This window comes from Aulonocara sp. 'chitande type north' Nkhata Bay, linkage group LG14 (genome assembly GCF_057382095.1).
Source record: "Aulonocara sp. 'chitande type north' Nkhata Bay isolate Kocher_YH1m ecotype deep benthic linkage group LG14, A_spYH_male_GT1.1, whole genome shotgun sequence".
Lineage (NCBI taxonomy): Eukaryota > Metazoa > Chordata > Actinopteri > Cichliformes > Cichlidae > Aulonocara > Aulonocara sp. 'chitande type north' Nkhata Bay.
Genome location: NC_141357.1, coordinates 38,104,458 through 38,113,284, shown reverse-complemented (window position 1 = coordinate 38,113,284; position 8,827 = coordinate 38,104,458).

Genomic DNA, 8,827 nt, shown 5'->3' with positions numbered 1-8,827 from the left:
TACTGGTGGTGGTCAGAGGGCCAGTGTCCGGCAGCCTCGCCTCTGTCAGTGGGCCCTAGGGCGGCTGTGGCTACAATGTAGCTGCCATCACCAGTGTGTGAATGGGTGGATGACTGGACGTGTAAAGCCCTTTGGGGTCCTTAGGGACTAGTAAAGCACTATACAAATACAAGCCATTTAACTATGCAGTAGCTGTGAGCACAGATGCTTCTCCCATGCTGTGTAAGCCAGTATAGTTCAGATTGGCTGCTCCTCTTAAACAGAAGGTTTCTGTAGGATGGCCTAAAGAAAGAGGAGCTAAAACAGTTTGTTTTACACAGATGTTTAACAGCTGCTGAACCAGGGAGTCGTGTAAGGCTACTCTAGCAGACACCAGAAATAAAAATATGGAGCTGGAAATGATCATAGTAGGTCCCCTTTAAGTGAATCCATTCTTCCCTTCACCAGTGAAAAATTCCTTCTGCTTCTGGTTTGGAGCACACAGAGTGTAAACCACATTGTAGTTAGCAGCTCGGTGTGAAATAGAGTCAGCACTTCCATGTATGAGGATATGTTACTCTGCATGGAGATGAAGTAATTCCTTTGGGTTACTGTGGGTCTCATCTTCTCTCATGTAGAAGAGAAGCTTTCTTAGAGGGGATGCACAGCCTGAAGACTCGTACTGGTGGCCTCAGCTGGGACAGTAACGGTACTTAAAGAATCAAAGGCTTTGATTAAAGCTGAACGTGCTGTTAAATGAAAGTATTTATCTATTCTGAGTTTTGGTCCAGTACGATTAACCATAACTGTGAGCTCATCTCCTTGTTGCTGCACAAGAACACAAACACCTTGCTCCCTTCCATAAAAAGCTTCCATTACTGTCATATGTAGGGTTGCATCATTTTACAATCCAGCAGCTCACTGTTTTGTATTTTATAGGCTGTATTTATTAAGATGATCAGCTGCAGGGTAAAAATATATATTTACAATTTGTGGGTAAAAACACAAAAGTATGACATCTGTATATTTAATTTCTTCTCACATTGTGCTGGTAATTCACAGTGGTGTTAAATTCAGCAGCTGGCTCTAACAAAACAATGAACAGATGCTGAATCTGTACCAAATGTCATGTTTAATTGACAATGCTTTAAAAATCATTGACAGTTCTGAAACAAAGATGTCACATTTCGTTAAAAGCCTGTTGAGGAGCTAATTTAGCCATTTAAATCAGCTGTGTTGGTTCAAGGACACATCTAAAACCCGCAGGGACACCGGCCCTCGGGGCCTGGAATTGCCCATCCCTGTTCTGGAGCAACGGCACATATTTCACATTAGAAAAATCACACGGCACACCACCAAACAAAAATGTCATGCCCTGCACACCAGGCATAGCGGACTTGGCTCTGTTTGTCCCCAGTATACCTTTTTTGCTTTCTTCCGACCGCCTTCATCTGGGTCGGAGTTTTCTCCAGGACCAGGTCAGACTGACTACGTTTTCTTTTCAAATATTCATCTATTGCTATTACATGCTGTGTCGTCTCACTCACAGCATGACTATTATGTCATTTCTTCTTCGTCTTCTTCTGTTGTACTGGCAGTTGGTAACCCATTTAATTAGAGCAGATATCTTTACTGCCCTCTTGTGGCAGGGCTTGTAATTGTTCTGACCATTACTCACGGCGATCGCTTAGAGCAGCGGTCCCCAACCCCCGGGCCAGGTACAGGTCCGTGGGTCGTTTGGTACCGGGCCACGAGAGTTGAGGCTTCGGTGTGAAATTTATGGTTTTCAGGGTTTTTTTTTATTGTTAGCTCGGTTTCCCTCTTTTCCCGTGTTGTAGTTGTGCGTCTTATTTTGAAAGATATATTTACGCGTTACCATAGTGACCAGAGAGCATTACAGGACAGAGAGGAGGATGTTACTCTCAAAGTTGTTGGCACATTTCAGGAGGACGCTGCTAATAAAGTTACACAATTACAAAGTAAATTCGCGTTTATTAATAAAATATACATAAAATATACAAGACAAAATTCCAGTTTTTGTCTTGGTCGTGTCATTTTATTTTGTTGTATTTATCCGCGACACAGTTAAGGCCGGTCCATGAAAATATTGTCTTAAATTGAACCGGCCCGTGGCGCAAAACAAGGTTGTGGACCGCTGGCTTAGAGTACCAATCAGGTGGAACCAGACAATCTTCCACGGCACACCTGCTCATTTCTAATGGCACACCTATGTGCCGCAGCTCAGGGAAACACTGCTCTGTTTTGTTTCTCTGTGTCATTCTTTATGTCAAGACCAGAATGAGGGCTTGACTTTGATCTTTTACCAAAAGAAATACCCTAAAATAGGGATCATCAACTGCATTTGCAGACACTGTGAGGGTCAGATACTCAGAATAAATCTTATCTCTTAGCCTTTGTCAGTGTTAACAGACTCACACTACCTTTGCTGCAGCACGCCACTAGAGGGCGGTTGCGATATCTTAGGCTTCATATTTGTGAGGCTGTCAAGTTATCCACCACTGACACACGCAATATTGTAGTTTGTTGGGTACACTGGCAGGAGAATGGCCTTCGGAATATATTTCAAGCATGAAAAAGTTGTGAAAAAAACTAGATGAAATTAGCAAAAATAAATATTGAATGAGCGATGTTTTTTCCTCACTGGGTTCTACCTCAATTCAGTAATTTCCTGGGTCCCGGATGGAAAGCTCTGGCAGGCTGAATGTGCCCGCAGGCCACCAGTTGACATTCACTGCTCCAGAATCACGGTCAGTGTTGCTATCGCTGCTGTTGGCAGTGTGGCAAGAATTGTTAATTGTTCAGATATTAACTGGAAGTGAAAACTCAGACTCAAAAACTCGTCGATGGCAGATGGCTTGTCGAGTTGGTGTAAAAAATGTTAAGACTGGCAAAGAATTCCCCGACGACAGTAACAAGAAAAGGAAATGTTCATTTACATATTTTAATTGTGTGACCAGAAAAATGTGGACGGATATTTCAACTAAAACAACAACATACACCAAAAGAATTTGAAAACTTACTTCCACTGGGACAAAAGAAAGAGTTTTTTTTCTAAATGTCTAACATTTAACTACCACAACATGTGATTCTGTCATCATTTGTATGAAGTTTTACAAGAAGTACCACTGAAGCACTTTGGTACACCTGTAACCCTAAAGCTGTGCTATAAGAATGCTTTTGACAGCATTTTTTAATAGTTATCCCAGTTAGGACTCAGACTGGGAGGGTTGAGGCTACTTGTCATCACTGGGATGGGTCACCAGATTTTAGACATTGACTGTAAGACCTGATGTGCTGGGTTCAGACTGTCCAACACCAACTCTGACGTGACGGTGGGAAGTCCTTCCCGGCCCTCTGCTGTTTATGAATATTGTTACATTTATGAATGACATAATTGCTTGAATGGTTCTGAATTTCTCTCCAATACGAATCTCTCACATGAGCCCATGGAGCCAAAGTTTTGATCACACTGCTCTTCCTGTAGTTGTCCTTTGCTCTCACCTTGCTGCTATTCAAATGCATGAACTTACCTGCTACTCATCTAGACATTAGCACTAATTGGTGTTAATCATCCCAATAATTAAAATAATAATGCACTAATGGACTTTTGTTTGTTTCTAAAACAGGCAGATCTCTTTATTTACATGAAATGGAGGTCAGCTCATTTGTACCGCAGGAGATTTTTATCCACGAGTCTTTATTCTGCGTCTCTAATGTTGGATAATTGTTGCCATACTAGGCTCTAATGTGTGAGTTTGTTAATGTGTTTATGTCAGGCATGTCAAGACTGATCATAATTTATGTGCATTATGTGCTCGTCTATGCATTTTTACGTAGTTTGTGTTTGTGGGCCACATTTCAGAAGAAAAATGATCACACACAGCCACACAGACTTTTTCTTTTAGCAGTGACATGTCAGTGCAGCCACAACTGCCTGCAGGATTTCATTAGCACTCATTAATTGGATAACTGAGGCTAATTAAGCTATTAATCATTGGCTCATGTAGTCATGTTGGCCACCTCCTCCAATTACCTTCCCTTTTGACTGTCTCGCTTTCTCCATCCCTTCTCTTGAATGTCAACAACTACGCCATCTTGTACTCTGTGAACCGATTATGGTTTTTTGTACAAGGTTCTACTCAAAACATTTTGCCCTGTCTTTTGACACAAAAGCACGGACATGAATCCAAATGCATGCCACATACATCTGGGTCCATAAGTATTTGGGATTATTCTTTCTAAAGCTCTCTATGCCAACGAAGTGGATTTTAAGTCAGAGATTGAACAAACAAAATTGAACAAAATTGGCTGACAAGCAGCTTCTTGGACTGTTATTCCATGACAAATGGACCAGAGCTGATCCCAGGTTCTGAACTTGATTTTTTGTAGCTGTTCACTGAAGCTCCTAATATGAGGTCCAAAGAAATGCTGATGAGATGACAGATGTCCTTTTTAGCCTGCAAAAACAAAAGAATCCTAAAGGCATTGAACAAATGTTAGGAGTTCCAAAATCAAATCTAATTAATGGCACATTTAGAAGACCAGGTGGCCTGCAAGACCATACAAGACAACTACTGTGAATGATCACAGAATAGTTTCTTTGGGTGAGAAAAAGACACTAACAGTTTGATGATGGCCTTAAAGCAGCTCTTCAGGTGAGGATGGACACACAGGGTGTGTTTGGTGCGTGAAAAGCTGCCCTGTGCTGCTGGACAGGAAGAAAAATCTTAGGAAATAGATTCTAAAGCCTTTTTTATGTCACACCGGATTCCAGCTTGTTGGGCTCTCCACCGTCACGCACGTATCAGATGTGTTTCTGCAGTAACATGCTCACATCTGGTTTGACATCAAAGCCCACAATGCTGCTGATCTTCTCCAAGTGGTCTTTGATGGGCTTACAGGTGGTTGATCAGTTGGTGCTCGCTGAGCAGGTCTGCTGCTTTTGAAGCTTTTGGTCTAACATCGAGGCCCAAAAATGATTTGTGAAGGATATGATCAGTGTAAGCTTGATGCTTCAAATAATAAACTCAAAACAAAGCCAAACAGGCTGCAGAGTTTGTGACTTCCCTTCTGACTAACTGCCTTTCTGCCTGCTGTTCGCACAGTGGGTTTGTGTTTATGTTTCCTGGCAGGTTTCTTCTGTCATGTGACCACAGGACTCCACCATAACTCCATCTGGTTATGGTTTTTGTAAGCCTGTCATACACTACATGAAGATATTTTTTATCTTAAAATTCTGATAAATGCAACTTTCACTGATGTTTGATACCCTCCAACCGAATCCAGCTGATCCACATGACTTCACCAGTTGCTAAGTGTGTTCATAACGTTTTGATCTCTATATTTTAGGAGCTTCACGGATCAAAATTCCTCTCATGTCTGAAGCAAGATGTTGGCTCCATTAAACCCGCTGTTTTCTTATTGGCTGAACCTCGCAAAGGGTTTAAATGGTAGGTCGGTATGGCATCTTGTCCTCTATAACATCAAACAGTTAGGTATATTATGTGCTGTGTACCATATGAGCAACCATCACTGAAACAGTATATCAATGCAGAACATTCAACAAATCATAATGCCTCCATTGTAAATTGTGGGTCGGTAACTGGATCTATTTACATCACAATGTGCAGTTTTGAATGGCTTCTGTTAAACATGAAAAGGCAACACTGAAGATTTTGCCACAATGTTTCAGTTTTCTTCTACAATTCCAAGAAAGCTGTTTGAAATGAACAGAACATTATGCATTTTGAATTAAATTAAAACTCTATGCTTTGTATGTCTTTATCTGTGTACAGTGTTTCGGCTGGAAGGGAATAAGTCCTTCATACTGCTTAGATAACACCAAAGACAAGCTCATTTATAGCATATATTTAATATATGCTATAAATGAAATAATCTGCAGAAATTTGGACAAACAAATTGTTAAATTGCTTGAACATATTTGTTGAGTCCATGACGCCGCCCCAGCTGCATTCTGCTCGGCAGGTCAGAGGACTTTAACCACAGCTGCGTATGGGGTTTTCTTTGCTCTGAACTCATCTCAGGTGTGCTGTGCTTCTTTATTCTTCATTACCTCTTCAATCAAGCGCAAAAAGATTTCTTCCGTTCTGAGAGCAAAGGTGGGAGGGATTGGTCTTGGATGGTGAAACTTTGCAACACTTTCTCTGTTAACACTCCTCTCTCCACAGTAAACAATGATAAAAGGAAGGCAGCAGTTTAAGAGGACGTTCCCAGTGGACACACAGCCTGACTTATCACAGCCAGCTCTCCTTTGAAAGCGCTCCTTAATCTCAGCTGGGCCCGCTGGCTGAATAAGCAAGTAAATGTCATTTCTCTTATCTGTCCCTTTCCCCCTCTTCACTCCTCTGATTCACAAAATATTTGTGATTTACATCTTCACATTTCTTCAGATCCATTGTTACCTCTCATTTCTTATCCTACGTCTTATCCTCTTAATGTGCTTTTGTGTGCTGTCGAATGAATCCAACACAAATATTCTCCACAGCTGAGCAACACCGGAGTGTTTGCTTAAGTTGACATGGAACTAAAGACAGTGACATGAGTGAGAATATGGTTAAAGACAGCAGATTTATTTTGCAGACAGGATGTTCAGTAATAGTTTGTGTCACAGGTGGTAACTCTGTCTACCGTGGAGCTACAGCTGTCACACTCTCAAATTTTGATGATAAAATAATAAATAGTAGATATAATAGTGGCAGTTTGTTCCATGGAGGCATTGGGAAAATGTGTTTTATTGTTAATAGAATAAAATGGTTACAGACAGAGTGAATATTCATATCCATCCATCCATCCATCCATTCAATTCAATTCCGTTTTATTTATATAGCACCAAATCACAACAACAATCATCTTAAGGTGCTTTATTATAAGGTATATACGCTACAATGACACAGAGAAAACCCCTCTGATCAAACAAGCCCCTTTGAGAAAGACTTGGCAGTGAGAAGGTAAAACGCTCTTTAAACAGGAAAACACTGCCAACAGAAGCAGGCTCAGAAAGGAGCAGGCAGCTACAGTGGCCAATTTTGGTCACTGCAACAAAAAATTAAAAGAAAAAATATGTGCTAATATTTTGCTGTCCTTACGTCTGTAACCATCAGTCTTTGTATTGGCCTCTCTTTACTATTTCTAGAATACAGAATAGCCCTTTATTGTCATTATACATGTACAACAAAATTGTGGGTGCTCCACACCAACTGTGCCAGAGTAAAATATAAATAGTAAAGAGCACGGATAAATAACAGAGGAAATATGTAGAAATAAGAGAAATACATACAAAAACATGAGAGAAGCACATTTTAGAGAACAAGTTGCAAAGTGCTTGGAAGTAGAAGAAAGAAAAAGTGTTAGTGGTCTGTGTGACGAGGGTTACTCAGACCATGGCTCAGATTGGTGGGTTGGTGGGCAGGTGTGGGGTGACAGTGTCTGTTAACACTCTGAATGGCCCAGGGGAAGATGCTCTCAGTGAGCCTCGAGCTGTGGGACCTGATTGACCTGAGGTGCCGACCATAAGACAGCGGGTCAAACAGGTGATGGCCCCTAGTCCATCTGCAGCTGATCATTTTTAATGCACTTTAGTTCCTCTTCTTCCCAACAGCAGATCATCTGCTTCGATCTCACCCTGCTCCTAACATCTTCATCCGTCACACCAACTGTACATGTTCTGCTTCACTACATACATAAACCTCCTCTGAGGTCTTGATCTTTTCCTCCTGCCTGGCAGCTCAGTGTTGAATCTCTTGTAATATATCGTCCTTTATAAGCCTGCCATGTAATATTGTTGTTTATTATTTAATTGCTCCAATTGTCCTTTCATTAGTTTCACACTATGAGATTGGTTTTCAAGCTTGAAACGGGTTGTCTGTTTTAAAACTGCATCTGCCTCTGGTAGAGAGTAATATTACACAACATTTGTTTAATAAATTGTATTATAGTGTCTTTGGAATTGATTCGGCTTCAGTTCCTTACAATTTCACAACTTTAACAAACCTAAAAAAAACAGTCCATGATTTCTTTGAAGGTTGTTAATTCAGCTTCGAAAACACTGATGCCTTCTATTGGAGAAAAACAACCTGATAGTTGGTGACATGTGATTTTGACTCGTTGGCAGATATATCTGGAGGTGCCCAGAGCTTCCACAGCATGTCCACTGTGGAGGGTGCTCTAGGGGACAAATGGAATATGCCTGAAATCAGAGCACATGTTCTTTGTTTATGACACTTTTAGCTGTAGGAACATCTTGTCACATCAGTCGCTGTCATCTGTAACAGGACCGTGACAAGCTTCATTTGTGTCTAAATGACTGACAGTGAAAGCTTCACTCAAAACAACTTGTCTTATGGCAGTAATGTGTTCTAATCTACTCAGGATATGGATGTATGTCCACAACAATTTTCTAGTTTTGACAAAACTGAAGAAGTCAAAATAGTTTCAAAAGCTTTTTGGGCCAGAAAAAAACCAAAGACAAAGCACTGAATCATGACCAACTCATCATGTTAACAGTCACTTAGAAACCAGGCTTTCCATCCATTCTCTTCTGCTTGTCCTTGTCAGGGTCTGGTCCTACCCCAGCTGCCATAGGGCGAGAGGCAGGGTACACCCTGGACAGGTCGCCAGTCTTTCGACAGAATCCAGTGTCCTGTTATATCTCCTGGTCTTTGCACAGATGTTCTGTAGTGAGGTCTGGTCTTTGGCTGAGTATCTCTGACTCTCCAGAGTCTTGACCTGGAGCTGCTCCAACATCACCTTTGTTGTAGTTTGGTTCATTGTGATCCTGACAGGTCAACCATGGCCTATATCACCATAA